At 37.9% G+C, this 21,441-nt stretch overlaps 1 protein-coding gene across 2 annotated transcripts in view; it reads right to left on the bottom strand.

Moving 5' to 3' along the window:
• Positions 1-21,441, bottom strand: part of LOC124166903 (ejaculatory bulb-specific protein 3-like) — a 56,969-nt gene that overhangs the window by 4,324 nt on the left and 31,204 nt on the right. The gene's annotated exons all lie outside the window — the stretch shown is intronic.

The raw sequence follows: 21,441 nt of genomic DNA, 5'->3' as shown, positions 1-21,441 counted from the left end.
GCTGATGTATCAGCCTGCCTCACTGAAAGGATTAAAATAAATCATGAGTGTTATCTGAAATGTTAATTCAATGACAAACTATCTCAAATTCCAACATGCTTTCAAGGGAAAATGTACAATCAGCATTGAGGGATGGGCACCTCTAGTACCTAGGCAGGTTTTCATGCTTATAAACTAAACTTCAATGCATCAACAAGCAATACACGAATCAAATTACCTTTGATCATGAAAGATTAACAACTTATTGAGATCCATGGCATTGCAACAAGAATATTTCCATATGGTTTACTGACAGGGTGATCCAGACAGCATTTGAGGGGTAGAAATTCTTGGGAGTACACGCAATATGCAATACTTGATGAACATATTTTTTAGGTACTCTGGGTGAAAAATTGTGCATTTTCGATTATTGCTTGCGTCCTGCTGAAGGACCAAGGTTGTTGTAAGTAATTAGATTCAAAACCCCCAAAATATTCCGTGAAGTGGCACTTTCTAGGTGAAACCCCCCCAAAATATAGCCCCTCTTCCAAACTCTCCCGAATTATTTCTCTTCGTAGAGGACCTCCACCCAAGCTTGAGTTTAGTACATCATTCATAGATGGCACAGTTTATTGGTGTTAAATTTTTATGAATGGGGATTTGTTTTAGCGAGGGGGAATGGAGATATTCAATCGTCAAGTCTTGCACTTGATGAGTAAATACCTCCTTTTCCTCTTAATCCCCAACTGGTGGGTCTGCAGCATTGGTTATTTAATTCTGAATCAATTATACTTGCTTCCATCCAAATGATATGATGGATGCATGAAGGTAGGCATCACCCATTCCCCAGAATAAGCAACAGGTGAATGAATTTCTCTAATTCACTGACAAGCTCCTTTCCTCTCCTAGAGGGTTGATCGTTTTAGTTTGGGGTATTCTGGTACATGTTTATTCATAGTTGAATCTGGCAATCAAAGGCTAATATGCCTCACCAACTAAGCTATCTCCTTTTGACTTATCTTAATACTATGATCCATTTAACAATATGTCCTTCATTTCAGGACCAGCAAGTTTACTGGACTAATAGGATTCGAGGTATGTTATGGAAAATTTGTACGTACTTGGCGTGAGAAGAAAAGCAGTTCAACTTCTACTCAATAATTGATCACTCATTAATGCGAAAATTTTCCTACCATGGGTGGTATTTATGAGATTTATTTGCTGTTTCGCAAAATTCATGCAACGAATTCAACATTCTGAAAAGTAATAACCAAGGAAATATAAATGATGAGCTGCAGAATTGAAATTCCTGCTGAATGACAAAAATTACACTGGTCATTATATAAAGATGCGACTGTCGGTACTTGGATTGTCATGATTGCGATGGAGTTTTTATGTGCTACGCTGTTGCGCACGACTGGAATATTGTGCCCTAAAATTTAGTCGCTTAATGTAGTTCTCCCTTAATTCCTCATGATGCCACTCAATACCAGTAAAAAATTGTATTCCTGGCACCTCGTAGATTGCGAGCACGTTGGCAGAATTTACGGATTCTATATTCGTGATTTGTGTGATTGCCTGAATTCGTGCAAATATCTAGAATTTATGGCGCGTGTTTAATTATAATAGGAAGATCAGTCTTATTAATTAGAAGACAGAGGAAATATCGTTGTTCAGGCGTTCGTTGAAATAAGACATGGAATTTGAGAAATATCGGGTAATTTTAATGGCCAACCGTTGACAAACTGGTCGATTAAACATTCCTTTGGATGGGAAAAAGGCTTTTGTAGAAGTACGAGCTCTCCAGGAAGTATCGAGGTGCGGCTAAAAAAAATCTCCCACATAACCAAGGGTGTAAGAAGTTAGATCCCCACCCCCGAAATTTTTGGAAATAGAGTAATTACAGTGGACCCCCTGTGGATATACCCCCCTGAAATGCACCCCCTCTCAAAATGAACCAATAGAGTGGTTTCCTATTATTTTTTTATTGCCTAAATCGAAAGATTATTACTCCTGGAGTACGTATTTCACGGTTTTAGATTTTTAAATGACGATATCTATTTTTCGCGATTAAATGAAAAGTCAAAATTTTCAAGCGCGCGAAAACGCGACGCTTAAGTATGAATGCCGGGAAATCTCTCCGTACGACGTATTTCTGGTTCCCGCTGCCGCCCTGTGAGGTGACCTTGAGGCGAGTTGAGCGCTGATACGACGCAGGCTGCTAGCGGGTAGCTGAGTACCCTGCTGGCTGGTAGCGCTTGGCTTAAAAAAGGATTATTAATACCTTATCAAACGAAGAAAACTTTCCGACCTTAGTCAGTTCTAATAAGTGATTATTAAGACATGTTTCCCTGAGCTCTGCGCCTCATGCATGCATTGGTAACCTCAGACGATGTATAACTCCTATCTTCTCCTAGAAACTAGGTCCCTGTGACGTCACGTGGAGTGGCATCGCATGGGCGCCAATCTGGCCCTTTTCAAATGAGGATAAAAATGGACCATTGCCATTCGTCTAAACCGGTATTTCTAAAACCAAATAATTTGTATATTATGAATACACTAATGGTGGATGAGGAATCGCAATCAATGCCTTTCGTTTTCTTTGATGAAGGAAACTACCCTATTGATGAATTAGCGTACTCACCACTTCCCGTGTAATGCGGTCTATTTTTTTTACATTTTTTCGGATTTTCGATTTCAACCTCTTCAAGCTATAATATCGAGTCGATTGCTTTCTGCTCACTTTGGCCACTCGATAACACCCTAAAGCTACATTAATCTCCTTTAATCAACAAAAAAAACGATATCTAGGAGTAAAAATGTTCTCGAGGGACAAAATTCACTGTTTCTGCATCTTGGAAACCGCGTGCGAGAAATAAAACACAGGGTTATCATAAAAACATGGTGCGGTCTCAGTAATTCTTAGAAAGACGGTAGGAAAGGCTGGCAGAGTTTTTTCAGAGGCTTCCCGATCCCTGCTAGAGTGCCTTGAGGAGAGCTCTTCAAGTACAGCTCTCCGTCCGTCAGATAGGACGTTAAGCTGTGGCCCCCTTGGCGCCTAACGTTAAGAATAGGCTAATGTCGACGCTGGGTTTCTCTCCTGTCGAACGACTTAAGGGGCACACGTTGACATTCATTATCTATATTTAAAAAACTGTTTGAGACGATAAATTCGAAAAATAATAAACATAAACTGTAAGCAATTCTGTTTTCATTGAAGCCATATTCATTCTTATATAATAACCCTGTACTTTAGCGCGGCATACGGCAGCGCGCTCCTCTGTAACGGTCAGCTGATTGCTCCTGCACCCTTCATATTGACCTGCGTCCCCTTCGCGACTTTCCCAACAACAGCCACTGTAGCAACGCTAATTGAGAGTGAATAAGTCGCAAAAACCTACAACTAAAACAGCTCTAATTTAATTATGTGCAACATGTTATGTTGCCAAATGCCATGCGATGTTACAAATTTTCCGGCAAAATGAACGCTCTAAATTAGCCAGAAATTTGAAAAAAGTATGGTATTGTCATAGGAAGGCTTTCTTAGTTTCATATGGCCATAATAAATTAATGTATCGCTAGAAGCCGCAGTGAATAATGGACTTGGGGGAATTATTGCTTCAAGTTTACAAAATGTATGGTCCAAAATATCAGGTGCTATCTTTACAATCACGACTACCAGTTTTAAGGGTCGTTTTTCACGGGGAACGGAATTGCGCAGGTTAGAACTGCATTGTTAATTGCGCGATTGTTGGAACTGAGCGAATGCGCGAACGAAATTAGATCAGAGGCTATTTGACCATCTCACTTCCACGCATTCTCGCATGTGTTCTAGAAATTCACCGCTTTGCGCTACGCAATTTTGACTGCGCCACATAATCACTGCGCAATATAATCATGCAGTCCATAAATCATCCACCCCGCAGCGGCGTTGCTCGTAAGTTTCTGGGGGGAGTATACGAGGCAGGGCCGCATCAAAGGGGGGACGGGCCCTTGGCCATCCCCGAAGCATGAGCCTTCCGCATAGGTAAATATAGCAAAATCGGAGAAAAAGCAGGAGAAACCATCATGTGTGAGAGGATTCGAAGTGAAGCTGGGTTTTTCATTGGTTAACATGTTGTCGTCAACACTGACTTTAATGAATGGTTAACGCTGCTGATAAATAAACACTTTATCCATTGGCTTGCTACTGTAACTCTGAACGCAACCAGCCAAGCGGTGTCGTCGCAAACACGAGCTGCGCGCGTAGCTCATTGTGTAATTACTATTAAGGCTGGGGGCCACCAATGGGGCCCCGATACGATGATATAAAAGCTGCAAAGTGATTGATGACTGACTCATTGATACAAATTCACAGCCCAAACTATCCGGCCGATCGAGATGAACTTTTCGGTGGTAAAATTAAAAAAAAATTCATCGGGAGGAAAAATCTCAAAATTCCGAAAAGTGCAATACTTTTCGATATATATCGACTTGAATTAACATGGCAGCCTTATGGGACTAAAACTATTTCTTTAATATCGTCATAAATAACAGTCTTAGAGAGATCGCCTCCCACTAACGTAAACTAGATTTTTTGTTCGATTTTTTGATACTTAAGGTTTTCGTCGATCTCTTTCGATCACTGTCGAAATAATTTTTAAAAATCGACAATGCTTTTCTTATGGACCAACTTTGGAATTTTTTTTGGCCAACTTGCAAAAGTGGTTGGACGTTCGCCGCCTAATACATCGTTATTAATTTTTAGCCTGATTTTTTTACTATCTCGTATTTTTCGTATCTCGAATAGATTCCGAGTTATTAGCATTATCGAAATAACATGGTCGAGATAGGACAATCGAAAAATTTCGATTTGAGAGCTGGCGAACGAAAATTAAGCTATCTAGCTCGCGAAGTTGTAGGGAGGTAGGGAGTAAAACGACAAAGAATACGTTAACGCGGTTTATGCACGATCCAAAATAGGAAGCCCTTCTAGAGCTCTCATCAGTGCGACGTCTATTATGAATCCAAGTGATGCAGTTATGCTTTTTATGGTGATAGCTTTATATTGAGTGTCCCTATGATACTTGTGCATTTATAGCCATTGGTGATTATATCGCGTGATGCACAGGAATGTCACAAATTGCATTGATAAGAGTGCTTATTGACGCGATGGTTCTCAACCACGTCACGAGTGTGTAATAAAAAAACACTCAAGTTAAATTAAAAATGAGAAAGCTTTAAAATGGTGCTCATATACTCATTTAGATGATAATAGGGTGGTTTCCTATTATTTTTTTATTGCCTAAATCGAAAGATTATTACTCCTGGAGTACGTATTTCACGCTTTTAGATTTTTAAACGACGATATCTATTTTTCGCGATCAAATGAAAAGTGAAAAATTTCAAGCGCGCGAAAACGCGACGGGTAAGGAAATCTCTCCGTGTGACGTATTTCTGGTTCCCCCTCCCGCCTGGTAGGTGACCTTGATCGAGGCTCTGAGCGCTGATAGGACGCAGGATACTAACAGGTAGCTGAGTACCTTACTGTCTGGTAGCGCATGGCTTAAAAAAGGTTTATTAATACCTTATCAAGCGAAGAAAACTTTCCGACCTTAGCCAGTTTTAATAGGTGATTATTAAGACATGTTTCCCTGAGCTCTGTGCCTCATGCATGCATTGGTAGCCTCTGACGATGCATAACTCCTATCCTCTCGTGTAGAAACTAGGTCCCTGTGACGTCACGTGGAGTGGAATCGCATGGGCGCCAATCTGGCCTTTTTCAAATGAGGTTAAAATTTGACCCTTGCCATTCGTCTAAACCGGTATTTCAAAAACCAAATAATTTGTGTATTATGAATACACTAATGGTGGGTAACGAATCGCCATCAATGCCTTTTGTTTTCTTTGATGAAGGAAACTACCCTATTCCGCATAATCAGATGAAAAATGCAAAATTGGGGTAGGCTTATGCATGACTTGCAGATTTTAAAATGCAAATTGTGTTTTTTAATCGCACAGTGAAAATAGGCCTACCTAATAGGTGTACGAAGAGTGATGATACAATTTCAAATATTAACGTAGACTGTTAAAAATAGTGCTTTCATTGACAATACTGTCTTATCATTACCTGCTCAAATACAAAATATTGTAGACTCATAAATAGCGGTCAGATTAGTCAATAAATGCAGGTGTACGTGAATCGACTCTTTTATCAACTTTTTTAGCTGAGTTGGGGACCCCATATTTTTATCAAATGGCTTTGAGTAACGATTTAGGTTCACAGAATTAATGCGATAATTATAACTGAAAACGTATTAAGTTTGGACGCGAATGTCTCCTATTTGTCGAGACACTTATCTTGTTCACGCCTTATATAAAGTATTGTGTCGAAACGAAATTTATCTCCAATCGTTATCTGATTTTTTTGCGCACCTGCAAGGATTTCCAGGTGAGTACAGATAGGGGCGCAGCCCGGAATTAAGGCTAGGGGGTGTTTCAGGCGCAACTAATACTGGGGGGTCTGGGGGTATGGCATATCTGCCAGAGTAAGCGGGAGGTGCTAGGGCCCTCTGCCAAAAAATTAAAGATAAATGGTTGAAAATGGTGAGTTTTACGGCTTTCTGAGGGATATTTTTTTATTAATCCTTACACTATTCTATGAGCAATATTAATCCAATTACATAAAATAGATCAAACTTAAAAAATTGTCTGAGCTCGGGGGGGGGGGGAGGGAGGGGGTTATTCCCCAGAACCCTCCCCTCGCTGCGCCATTGAGTCCAGAGAAATTTTAAGTATTTTCATCACAATTTAAAAAAATTTAACTGAAGTCGGTACAGTAATCCGCACCGGCAGTAATCGGTAGTCGGCAGTACAATAAATACTGTGATTCAAGAGTATATACCGGTAGGAGGTTCGTCAAGCAATATTTGGGAAGAGGAATTCAAAATTAAAAACATGGAATTTGCATGATTAATTAAAAATAACGAAAAGAGTCTACGTATAGTCGTACAATAAATGTGCTGGCCGTTGAAATACTCATAATTATTAAAATGGGTTTTTTTCTTTCTCTTCTACGTTTAGCGTTGATTAGTTTTTTGGAGTTTAGACGTTGAAGAATTTAAATTGCAAATTTTTGCCAGAGTTTCGGTATATTTATCCACCTTCATGAGAGCTATGAATCATTTTGAGTACATACATTTCATACCTTAATTGTAAGTAATAAAGGTGATTACAATTTTTTACAATAATTTTATTACTATAATAAAGTTATTGTAAAAAATAGCAGTAACCTTTAATACCTTTTAAAATAGGTTATCAAAATGTTTCTAAAAATAATGTTATACATTGTAATAAACATAGTAATAATCTTTAATGCCTTTATGTATCAAATGTATGTAATCATATTCATTCTTAGCCCTGATGAAGGTCTATAAATATACCGAAACGTTGGCAAAAATTTGTATTTAAATTCTTCAAGACTTATACTCCAAGACAGAAATCAGCGTTACACATTATTATTGGAAAGTGGATGTCATATATTTTTGCGGGAAAGGTGAGCCATTAGGGGTGGGCAACCCTGTGTAATGTATAATTTTATTGTATCCAGATTGACTTGAAGAAAAATGGCTCTAAAAAACTTTTCATCTTGAATAAATGTGTCATGGACTTCAACGGAGATAATGTAAACCATAGTTAATTTATCACTGTTCTAAAGGAAAGGAACGCGCACAGGAAGATTAAGCGATATGCTCGCTTCTATCGAAAAAAACAGAACTGATAAAATCTAGACGAGACTGGCGTGATCGCATTCAGACGGTATCATCATCACATTTACAAATTCGAATCGGTCACTTCCCGATATTGGAAGACTAGACCTACATTCGATGGTTAAAATTAATTGATGGGCTCATTGTCAATTATAAAATTAGCAGGTATCCGAGTACTTTCTGAAATATCATACAATTTAAACTTTTGTTCCGAGTCCGGAAAGAATTTATGACAAAAATTCGAAGTGTCCCCGTTTAAGATTTGTCGATATATTAATTAGCATATTTAAACTAAGCAAAGTTTTGAAACCATACATTGTATCGATAATTATTCGATTTCAGATGATTTTATCAGATTGATAATCTTAAGGCTGAACTTGAAAGTCTGTTGAAAACTTTAATGCTTTTTTTAAATTGAAAATGATACTTATTGGCTCGTTTTTTTACGATTAAGGCTCACAGTGCGTCGGTAGAAATGCGACGTGATCGGAGGAGATTTGAGCCTTGATTTATCACCACTGTAACCTCAAGGATGATATATTTCGTAAAATAATTGTGTTTGGATAGAAAACCATCCAAAATAAAGCATTACGAGAGTTTTTCGAAACAAATTTGCGATACGCTCACACATAAAAGTGGTCAATAATTTTGAAATTTGCTCTGATTCATAATTTATAACTCATATTAAGGCTTAGTTTTTTAATAAAACGTTACGCATTTAAATCAATCTCATTTTAAATAAAATGTTTAACAAATGTCGAAGGTGAATACTCTAAAAATACCTATAAGAAATATCTCCATAGTTGAACTAACTTGAATGGTATTGGCTTGTTATAAGCCCATTTTTTAGATTTTGCTTCCAGTTTTTGTAATTGTATACATTGAGTAAATATTCTAAGAAATTCCTTGGTCTAAGTACACAAAAATCTTCCTCCACCTGAATAATTTTGTAATTCCTTGAAATACGGGTTTAAACCCACAATTTCACGAGAGTAGCTTAAAATGAGATGATGAGACTGATCTGTTGGATTAATTTTTTATTATACGTGATGTAAATCTCACGTTCCTGACGAATCTTCTCTAATTCGAGAATTCAATTTAGCTTTTAGAGACTGATTAACTTTCAAAGGCGTGGCTACGGATGAAATGTTCGCTTCTGCATTCATCGTATCTGCACGGAAAACGCACATGACCTATTTTCAGACTGTCTTTCGTAACTGGTTTTTCGCGAAATACCGATTCCACTTAATATCCGCGATTATCCCTTGACTGGAATTCAGAAATGGAGGCTGTTCAACCCAGGTTTCTGGAACAGAAATCAAAGTGGCGGGCTTTAGTTCCAGGAATCGGATTTCAAATTTTGATCTTGAAATAGCTTCTGACGTTTTTAGTATTACGCAATACTATCGCTATAAGCAGTACTGCGGCCAAGGTTGAAATGAATAAATCGGAGAATTTGTGCAGGGTGTCACAAATATTATCGATAATAATTATTATTTTGTTCGAGCCAATTGTTACTTAACTGTTACCCAATTCATGTAAGATAAAAGTGAATAGTTTTCCTTTCTCATGGGCCATTTGAATTAAACTATATTAATATTCACAATTATGGTCTCAGATTTTGATCAAATTCTTACGGGTTGTACTGTACTGGGATTATCGCGAATTTGCAAAAAACGTGCCTGGAATCATATGTTTCCCGATGTCGCTTTAGTTCTATTTGGACAAGAAATAACATCCTCTGCTTCGCAGATTATTAGTTAAAAAACTCCAATTTACAAGGCAAAATCCAGTTAAACGTAAATCTTTCATTCCTGTACGGGCATAAATACTTCGAGTATTCCCTCGGTTTCGAGCAGTAAATTGGAAAAACACTCAATTTGCTAAAAACAGTTAAAAATAAGTGAACACAACGGCGAAATTTTGATTTTATGCATTGTGATTTTGGCAAATAGTCACAGGAAAGTCCATAAACAAAACTTTCTGCTCACGAAAAAAGTTCCAAAAATCCACTAATAAAAAGTTAATGAAATACGTTTTAATACAAAAAGTAGTGATGATTTTCCGTTAAAACCCCAAAATTCCCACTTTACAAAAAGGCATAATAAGACTTTTTCCTTACTCCACTCATGGACATGGTCAACCAATCGAATTATCCTTGCCGTATAATCCTGCACATTGTTCTTCTGCCTCCTATTGTATACCATTATTTCTTCGTTTCACACCTTATCCGGCCATTTTATTTTCAACCCTCTCCTCTCTCTTTTCACTTTCATGGTTGAATCCACCTATTTTTGAACCAGACAGTGCAAAAATTCTGTATGTGCTGCGCAGTGTTATCAAAGCAGATTTATGCCCTTTATCGCTGATATAGGCGACTGTTTATTACTTGCCTGTTATCGGCGCAGCCCTAATATGGAAGACGGTTGCTATTATGTTGAATCCTTGCAGAGTTTTATGTGTCTTCGTCTACCTCCTCCGATACTTCCATGCATTGTTTCATGCCCGCTGTTTGGTTCTTAAGCCTCTTTATACACCTCCTTTTCTATCTTCCCGATCACATTCTCAAGGTTCTTTCTCGTGGAACTCCTACCACTCGCACAGTTCATTTTTCTCCTTCGATGCTGTTCAAGGCATAGTTGGATTCATCACACATTCTTTCATGGCTCTCTCATTCCTATCTATTTCTCATACTTGCCTTTACCGGTGCTACACTCCATTCAAGTCTCTCCGCTGGCATTTTCTTCATGCTCTTACTCAACGATACTCTCACCAGCTCATTCCTATTAATAATGGCTTCTTCTGACAATATGGTCACTGAGAGCAGGGGCGCAGCTAGGAATTAAGGTTAGGGGGGGTTTTAGGCGCCACTAACACTTACGGGTGTGGAGGTATTGCATACCTACTAGGGTAAGCAGGAGTTGCGGGGGTCCTCCTCCAGAAAATTTTGAAGAATAATGGTTCAAAATGACGAGTTTTACGGCTTTCTGAGGGATATTTGACAAATCCTAACACTATAAGTAATACTGATCCAAATAAGTAAAATGGATTAAACTTCAAAATTTCTCTGAGCCTTGGGGGGGTTTTATCCCCCAAAACCCCCCCTCGCTGCGCCACTGACTGAGAGACCAAGTTTATGGGGTTTCGTAAAGCATCATGAGCGAGTAACGTGAGGCCTAACAAAAATACACGATCACCAACTCGAGCAGGTGGATCAGTTCAATTATTTTGGCAGCATGTTGAGGGAACAATATAGGAAAGGATAAACATTAGAATTGCGTTAGTAGAAGAAGGATTTATGTTTGTGAAAGAGCTGATGAGAGGATTGTTACTCATGGGTTAAAAAGAAAAGGCCATTGGAGGCTCTAATCAGGACAAGAACTTCGTAAGCAAAGCGAGAAAGTCTATGAATATTAAAGAGCTTATCTACATACTGCCCCGCAAGACGCCTCGATAGGTGTGTTGCGGGGGGGGGGGGGGTGTTAGGACACCAGCCGTTCACACGTAGAAAGGAAATGCTCTAATGGGGTTTTATTAATTACGTGAGGTAATTTTGGCGATTTTTGGAACCCCCTCCCCCATTATTGAGATATCGGGAGATTCGGCTCGACCCCCACCTCCCTCTAATGTCACATGAGATGCGTATTTTCAGTGTAAATACTTCAAGCTATGCTTCATAGCGTTGGATTTATTAAAAACAATTTGTTTAATTATTTTTATTTGATATTAGTTAATACTAGTATTTAAGATTACAAAGATTGCAATTTTATAATGTTCCTTGTGAAAACAATTGCGTGATAATTGCCGGGACCCCCTCTTACCTCCTCGAGAGATTGTTTGAGAATCGGCTTGATTCCCTCAACACCCTAAACTTCTTACGTAATATATGGATGCCCCACAACGAAATAACACCTAGCATTTAGTAAATTTTTATATCGTGCACGGGGAAAACGAATTTCCATACCTCTGTAAAATATCTATCTTAATCTTAATCTTACCAGAAATTGTGGTAGGGATCTACTACAATGTACTACGAATCGCTCCGGAAGATATCTATTGTCAATTGCTCACGCGAACTCTAATACATATAGTAAAGCTCTAATCCAATTGCGTAGCCTCGGAGTCTCTCCCGTGCGGCTCCCAACCTAATTCGTTTTACATCTGTGTAACCCTTTCTGTATGCCCAAGGCAGTTTTTGACGAATGGCGCAGCATTTTTTTTGTATTTTATTAAGTTCACGGATTAAGTCTTTCAGCTCGGGATCCAATTTTCTCGTTGCCAATTCAAGTGAATGTCCAGCTGAATACGCTGAATATTCAAGTAGCCAGACGAGTGCGAAAGAGTGACTCTCTATAACTTTCTCGTACGATTATCTTCCCACAATACGCTTGACAAATAGCAGTTTTTTGAGGGAGGATCTTGGAGTTAAAGGGTGAAGACAGTGGCGCTGTGGTGCGTAAACGTGGATTCTGAGGAAAGAGGACGAGAAAATCCTTTAGGAGTTCTAGCTGTGGGGTCCGAACTGCGGAGGCGAATGGAGAAGATAAAGTGGAACGATAGGAAGAAGAAATACGAAGTGCTGGACATGGTGGGCGAGGAGAGGGAACTTGTAGATGGCAAACGGAGCGGACAGAAAGTTCCAGAGGCAACAGAGAAGAACGTTTGGTAGGAGGTTAGTTAGGAAGGGAGAGAATAGAATTTATAGCAAGAACGTGAGGTAGTAGGTCTAATTTTGAATTTATTTATTCAATGCAGTCAAAAAAACAGCACAAGACCAATAACAAAGGACTCGTAATAGTAAAGAAAGCAATTAACAAATAGAAAATATGACTTACTTCGACAAAAATGAACAGACCAATGTTCAACAGTAATATCAAATAGCAAGGAAAGAATGGTAGTATTCATAGGGTGGTGCGAGGAGTCGGGGGAATATTACGATGGAGGGTGTGCTAGAATGATGAGGGATGGAAAAAGCATATAAATCGGGAACACATTTTGAATAGAAGTTAATGGAAAAAGGGATTCTGAATGGATGTACTATGGGGGAAAAAAGTATCCCAACAAAGTTTGTGCCACCACTATCGCTCCGCAGAATAGTGGTTTTCCATTCCAGTGGGTTGTTATTCTTTGGTCAGTGAGGGAAATTCAAACCAGGCAAACAATTTCCAATCTCCGTCGTCCAAATACGCGACCAACTACTGAGTCTCCCGCAACCCAGAGCATGATTCGCGATGAACTCAGTAGAATTGAGGCGCATTCGACGGCATCATGTGCGCACAATGGGAACGCTCCACAGTGGGCGGAAATCGGAAAAAGCCGGACAAAATTACAAAATGGCTTTTTTTGAGTTATAAACTTGAAACTTCGCAGGTATACTCAGAAATGATTGAAATTTATGGATATGTACTTCATTTGACATAGATTTTACCCGTTACTGAGATATAGAGGCTCAAACGTGAGCAAATTTCCATAAAAACGCCCGTCTTAAATTTTCCCTGAAAATCTTCCAAAGTAAGTGGATGGTGAAGTTATGGGTGGATTCTTGCGAAATAAAAAACCACATAATCTGTTGGCATGGTATTTTTTCTTTAATTTTCCGTAATCTTAAAGAATACCGTCCAGAAATTCTTACCGTGCAGTAACAAAATGACGGATACTGTTTTTCGACAAAGTTTTACATTTAGGTAGAGTTTCAAATAGGTTTTCGGCAAGGTCGCGCGGAGTAACTTATATGAGAGCATTGTTTGAAGATTTCTTGAGGTCTTTATGTAGTTTTCTTTGAAATAAGTTTGCGTCGCCGGAAATGACATTGATTTTTCGACCGCGCGGCAGGGTTCGTCTCCGCGCGTCGGGAGTTGGATTAGCCGCGACGCGGTAAGGTTATTGAAGCTGTATGGGTTTTAACGCTCACCATTCACCGTTTTTATGTTTATCTTCAAGACACCGATTCTCAAATGGTCTATGGTGAAGACAGTGGAGGTTTTTCATGCGATGTAATTGCACGTTTCATCGAAGTTGATTCCGTTTTCTTTGGATACGATCGAAGACCATACTTCTATTAAAAGCGTTCAAACCTCGAAAAAGTGAGTTGTTTTCCTGGGACTCATACAAAAAGACCTACCAGAAAGATACCAGCTGAGACCCTTATACCTTCTTCACTCTCCGATCCCTGACCCTTAGGATTCTACTTCGAAAACGGTCGTTTTATGACACCGCGGAGTGGAGCCTTTGACCGTCTTAACGGGGGTATTTCCACGGGAACTTCTAGCTTTTTTAATATGTGTATCATACCCTCAGTTCTACTTTATATCCATAAAATGTTTTCTTCTTGAGAAGCAGAGAATAATGTTCATAAATATGGCTAATAATACAGTGTTCAGTGAGTTAACATAACTACTAATCATGAAGCTAGGGCATAACATCTGATGGCAACTAAATAATCTATATTTTATGGACGAAAATTATGGATCGCGTGACAATCTTATGTTCGGCACCAACAGTAAGTACTAGAAAGTTGTTGAAGCAGATACGAGGAAGATAGGGTAGTTTAGGTAGACAATTTATCGGAACTTCTAGCTTTTTTAAAACATGTGTCATACCCTCAGTTCTACTTTGACTGTGGTGTAGGAAAGTTAATTTCTCTTGAGTGCGCAGAATTACCAATTTACAATAATACAGGTTATAACTTTAAGCATGAGAAACATCAGTTGAATCATAATATCTAAGGCAGTCAAGGTTAAAGTATGGTGAGACAATAAAATCTGCAGAACCATGAAATAGGGATATAGAGCCTAAAAATAGTCTAATCGACAAGAGCGAATCAAAAACAGTCCCGAATCGCAATAATACTAGTTTCAAAGTAATAACCTTGGCATTAATTAATGGCCGTAGTTTAAGGAATCAAATTCCCGAATTCTACCATTTAATTCATAGGACGAAGTAAAATGTTTTTATGGGAACAAATAGTTGACTAACAGGTGAAGATTTAGACGGTAAAATCTTCCCAAAATCGTTCATTGTTCATCGAAAAGATAGAATTAATCGAACTGGAGGCGGAGTATTTATAGCTGTAAATAATTCAATCGTCAGATAAGCGGAAACCATAACTGAGTCCAGCGTTTAATCTGTGTGGTGTTCAATTAAATATCTTAAATCTAAAAATATATTAGTAGCTAGTACTAAAGAGCACCAAACACAGATTTAACATCAAAGTTAGATTTTGAAACCCAAATAAACAGCATAGCATCCAAGTATCCTGAAAGAAACTTGATTTTTGGTGAAGATTTCAACGCACCTTCTAAGGATTAGGAGACGTATAGCTTCATTCCTGGTGGGGGAGATTAATTGATTTGCGAGGCGTCATTACACATTTTTACCTAAAATTCATTGTTTCAAATAGCATCCGCACCCAATAAAGGAGACAGTATTCTTGATTTATTAGCGACAAGTATACCTCATCAGGTAATAAACGTGAGAACCGCCGAAGGAATAAGTGACCATAGGGTAGTAACTGCAAAGGTTTCTCTAAATTCCACTGAAATGTTCAGGGAAGAACGTAAAGTTTTCCTTTTTAAGAGGTGATTCTGATGGGTTTAAGAGTCATCTGAAAAACGCTCTCCCCGTGTTATAAGTAATTACTTGAACCTAAGATTATTGCAATTTAAAAATTTTACGATTTCATTGGTAGCTTTCTTTACAGAAAAGCGTTAAAATATTATGTGAAAATAAATGAAGGTATTAGAGAACCTGGTGATTTTGTGAAAAGGTTAATCGTGAGGTTATTTTTGAGCCTTTTCTTAAATTTCAGTGCAGCGTCAAGGAAAGCATTTTCTAGATTTACGAGAGAACTTTACTACACTTTAAAATTTACAAGCTTCACACCTGAAATTATCACTTTTCACAGTATTTTTTAATGCGAAAATCTATTTTTCATTAACTTCTATCTTGTTTTAAAAAGAGAGAATCGAGAAAAAATCTTTTTCGTGCATGCAGTTTCCTAAAATTTTCCGAAGAGGACTACCGAATTCCCCGGTAAGGAGTAAGGATTGCCCCACCATAAGCCCTTCTCAAGGGCTCCCAATCTACCCAGACCGCCGCTGGATTCGTCAAGTTTTCTTGGAAATATTTGTGGATGACATAGCAAGAGAGAGGTACTACTCCGCATACGAAATGCCATACCCTTAATATGTAACGAGTATATAAGATTCCGCGCAGAAAAACTGTGTACATTAAATTAATAGAATACAAAGAAAATCCGCGCAGTTAAAAAAAAAATACTGCTAAATCCGTAAAGAAAGCGATGCACAAATTATCAGAATTAAATTAGAATTGAAGCCGTTAGAGATTCGAAGGAGTTCGAAGTTCGAAGTTATGCTAATGGCTTATATTGCTTGAGCAATTAAAAATAAATATCATTCAGTGTAACATAAAGAACATAAAAAGAGAATCTCTTTGCCATTTCATGACCAATAGAAATCATTAACGAAGAAAGATGTTTTGCCTAGCGGAAAGGTGTAGTAATTAGTTTTTTTCCCTAGTTAAAAAGGACTAAAATAGGTGATAGGTGGTACTTTGTACACGCATTTGGGGTTATCTATTAATTACGGGTGGCATTTAGGGGGGCCGTGGGTCAAGGCGATTTTCACCATCTCATGTGGGGTACAGGGTCATACTGGCAAATATCACAATATTTTTCCGCGAGAAACAGTGCAAAATTGCGATCTAAGTAATCGAAAATAAAAGTGTATAACTAATATTAAATAAAAATAATTAAATAAAATTGATTTTTAATACTTACCGTGCTGACCTTAGTACTGTAGATCTTTCTCTCAGTACTGGCCGCTTCCAATAATTTTGTGTTATTTATTAAGAACTAACCGTTGATGCGAGAAATAGGTGTTTGGTATCCCTTTAATGAATGAATTTTCCTTTTTTTCATTTATTTATTTAGAGGCTAGTGCCATTTAGTTAAAAAATAGCAAACTACGATTTTTTAAAAGATTGATGAAGTAATATGACGCCTGTAGCAAAAATCTTAATGATTTCACAAAAAAATTAATTTTTCTATCGTTTTTTTTTCATTTGTTTATTTAGAGGTTAGCACCACTAAGTTGAGAAATGGCAGGCTACGATTTTTCAAGAGACGGATGGCGTAAAATTACTTAGGTACCAGAAATCGAATATTACACCCTTAGCCTTAGGGCGTAATATTACACCCTTAGCACCCAAAGTGTTAATAAATCCAACGCAATGAAGCATAATGTAACATATTGATATGAAAATTTCCAGATGCCACCAATGTGAAGCAAACATTTAGGCCGTTTATTCATTATTTCGTATTTAAATATTTACAGTAACAGTATTATGAGTCTATCAGGTGAAAGATACTGCAAGCATTGGCGTATTCATTGAGTTTAAATACTAAAACATACCGAATATATCGTATGGGATGATTCTGGATTAGATACGTCTGGTCTTCTCAATTCCGCTGTCCTGGTGAAAGTGACTTGGAAATGCTGTGGGCCTCTGCTTATTTAGCATTGTGAGCTACCGTGGAACCACCAAAGAGGGCAAATCGGAAGACATCATTCCTCACGGATGTTAGTATCACCCATGTCTCACCCAGGTATCACCCATGTGTCACGTGTCCCATGATGATTTGCGCCAATAAATATTTATAAAATGACCTCTAGAACGAGCATAATAATTTCGGATCACTCCGAAAGTGACCGGACGAATAAAAGATATCCGATTCTCAATACTGCGAAAACATTTTCTTCTATTTAACCAACGGTGAAATCGTGCTCCAATACAAGTTATTGATTGACGTAATAGATCTTTTTCAAGAAAAAAAATTTATTTTCAACAGGAAGTTTAGTTGTTTGCATACTTTTATATATCTCCCATTGCAGTGTTTACGGTCTTTTAAGAAAAAACGTCGTATCATCGCTAAGATTGACGTGGGTGTTTGTTGACAATCGCGCGGTACTGCATCCGCTGTGACTACAATTGCTATTGACGCTTTTTTGTGCCCGCGTGCCCGCGTTGGACAGACATTCAGAGGCTAAGACTTCCGGTCTCTGGTCGTCGGCGTTTCCTAATGCGTGCTCCCCTGTTAAACACCCTAGACGTGGCTCGTAGGTTATTATGTAGATGCAGCTGTAGCTGTAATGTAATCGGCGCGGCGCCCGTGAGCCTCTCTCTGGCGCAGGCTGTAGTCCAGCAGGACTGAACTTACGCGGCACATCCTACCCCCTATATTTTTGGGAGAATCGTGAGTTTCTCTTGATTAAAAATTCAGTGCTTAAGTACCCACAATGGCGCATTAAAATTTAGCTTGCATGGAATAATCTTGCTGCTAACTTATGAATTCAAAATATAAAAGAGTGCTGCACATTGGAATCAAATTGGTTTCAACCGAGTTGTTTCAGAATAGTTTGAGAATTTTGTTGATAGCAGGAAATTACAGCTTATTATAATGTAATCGCTGAGAAGTGGCTTAGCTCTATTCAAGCCTAGATAGTGCGTGAACCATCCAGATGACTTTTGTTATGAATACGGTGAAATTACTTTTAAGGCTCAAAGGTGGAAAATTACTCCCTTTTTCAGACATAAGCTTTTTTTTGACTGCCTGTTGGGTGGCCAAGATAAAGGATGGGCTCCCCATGGGTTGTGAGGCACCAGTGTTGGGCTTCTTACTGGTTGGACTAAGGGAAAACATCATAAGGAATTTGCCATTCCCATGATTTGGCGGATCCTTCTTCAGACTGTTATTTTTGTTGAAAAAATGAAACGAATTACACTGAAGTCAAAACACACAGTAAAATATCCAGACAACTTTGAATCAGCGATACTAATGTTCCCTCACTCTGAAAATGTACAAGAGTCGGAACCAATGGAGTATGTTAGTCTTAGCGAAGATACAGAAAATAATCAAGAACGTGATAAGGAAGGATTCGGAAACTCGGAGAACCCAAATTTTGGAGCGAGTACATCTGATGGACCTCATTTTATAGCACAAGAGAATTTAAATGATCAAGTGCACGGTTTAAATTTTATCAAAAAAGTAGGGTGAAATATTAGGACCACGATTGGTCCTAAGATTGGTTGGAAATTGCTGGATCCACATACGAAACTTTTAATGTCTCGATCTCGTCATGACAAATTAGAATTGATTTTTCCTCTAGAAAACCATTTGATTTTTGCAGTGATGTTCTCTCCGTTATGGATACTCTTAATTTTGAATTCAACACAGATGATTACGTTTGTTCATTTACTCCTCCTAGGTTATATTAAAGACTAATCTCTTACATAATGGCAATGAGCTCCCATTGATACTGTTAACTCATTAAACTGAAATGAAAGAATGTTACGAGAATGTGCAGTTACTTTTAGAAAAAAATCGCTACCAAAATATAAATGGAAAATTTTAGGCCACTTAAAAGTAATTGCAATTGGATTAGGCTTACAGCTTGGTTATACGAAATGTTGTTGCTTCATCTGCGAGTGGGATATAAGAGACAGAAAAGAATTATTACATGAAAGAAAAATTGTCCGGAACATAAAGAACTCGTTCCTAGATCCAAAAATGTCCTTTATCAGCCTTTGGTCGATCCAAAAAATATTCTTTTTCCACCTCTGCATATGAAATAAGGAATTTTTTAATTTTGTGAAAGCAATGGACAAAAATAGTGCTGATTTTTCTTATTTGGAACAAAAAGTCCTTCAATTAAGTGAGGCAAAGATCAAAGAAGGAATTTTTATTGGGTCACAGATTAGGGAAGCGCTGAAGGATTAGGAATTTCAACAGCAATTGAGGTCAACGTAAAAAAAGCGCGTGGAACGCATTCAGAAATGTATCTGGACATTCTTTAAGAAATATCATGGCTGAAAATTATCATGATCTGGTGGCTAATATAATTAACTGTACCAAAAAATGAGCTGCAATATGATTAAAAAACTATATTTTCTCGACTCACACCTTGCCTTTTTCCACCAAAACTCAGCGCTGTTAGAGATGAACACAGTGAGCGTTTCAACCAAGATGTTTTACATTTGGATAAATAGTACCTTGGAAATTTCAGCAACATCTTAGCATATTACTGATGGACACTTAATAGGGACTTACCAGATGCTAAATATTCGAGAAAATATAATGAAAGTGCCATTTTTTCACATTTTTTAAAATCACGATTTATTTGCTTAAATATCCTTGAACCCTTATTTAATTCGGTTGTACTAAAGAAACTAGACGTGATAGAAAACATCTGAGCCCAGATTTGGAATCAGGACGAAGAGCACCTCTATGATGACCCAGCAAAATCTCTACGACAGAAAAAAAAAGTTTTTGTTGACTAGTGAATTTTATTACGAGTGCCAGTGTAGGTGCGAAGAAGGAACGGAAAGGAGGGTTATAGGGATATAGCGGGTAAAAGGAAGGCACAATTCCTAAGGATATCGAATGCGCCAACACTCTAGAGAGGAGTACGAAATACGTTCGAACCTCGGTCTGAGGCAGGCAAATTCACTGCCACGACCTTGGTGGCTGAAAAAAGACCGTATTTGAATTTCCCTCGTCTCATTCCAAGGATTATATGCCGTTAGAACGGGAATCCATTCTCCTGCGAAGCGATGGTGGCGGCACAAACTCTGTTGGGATACTTTTTTCCCCCATTGTACGTAAAAGGGGAATGTTAATGGATTGGCACATGAAACCTTCAAGCATTTAAACTAAATTGTTTAAGTCAAGATATTGTAATCGTTGCTTTTGTACAACAACTTCCACCACGACACTACTTCAATAGCTATATAATTAGTATAAATAATTATTTAATTAGTATCAATAATTAGTTAATTTAATATTGGTACTTCTTACAAATATATTTTTATATAAATAGAACGCCAAATCTGGATGGAGAGAAGTTTTGGAATGATTGCAGTTGCATAACTGAAACTAGGGAGCCCACTGCGCAGTTAAGCTAAGTCCTAAAGAAAATAGGTTAGGAGAACGGATGCTTTTGCGAAGGTAGAAAATGGAGGTGGGGAAAGGAGGCGAGAGTAGGTGGAAAAACAGGTACTTATTAGGAAAATTCTGTTATTTATCGGGAATTATTTCCCTTAGAAGATGTGTGCGTAGAGCACCAAGAAACAACTCCGAGCTTTATTCCTGACGATAATTTGAACGTTAAGAATTGCTGATTGAGCATTGGGTGTCTAAAAGTTAAGTACATATTATGATTATTACGCGCTATGAAGCTAGTCGAAATACTAAGAAAATGTACGAATAATGAATAAAATTGATAGAAAATAAAACACCCAAGAGTGGCAATGTAATGAAAATTCAGCCCATATTTTTTTTCTGGCGCATTAGGCTCCTTGGAATCTATGTTCATAGTAACGTGGTAGAAATAAAAATATCATCCTACTTTTCAGAGGTCTGTGAGTATTTTTTGATTGGTGACTTGTTATCATTTCTTTAAGTCAACGTTTCCATCATAAGGGCCTCAGAATTTTTTCTCCGATTAGATCCAATGAGCCAATTATCGCAAGTGGCCTTAATGTAGCGATTTTGTTTTATAGGATAGAAAAAAGTTCTGAATCTTGAATGATGAGACCGAAAAGCTGGCTCAAGAAATGATAATTAATTATTGACTCAAAAACTGACAATCAGCCTCTAATAAGAGAATAATATCATAAATAATTATATTCATTTAAA

The sequence above is a fragment of the Ischnura elegans genome, chromosome 10 (genome assembly GCF_921293095.1).
Source record: "Ischnura elegans chromosome 10, ioIscEleg1.1, whole genome shotgun sequence".
Taxonomy (NCBI): domain Eukaryota; kingdom Metazoa; phylum Arthropoda; class Insecta; order Odonata; family Coenagrionidae; genus Ischnura; species Ischnura elegans.
This window is presented reverse-complemented; position numbering and strand designations above follow the sequence as displayed.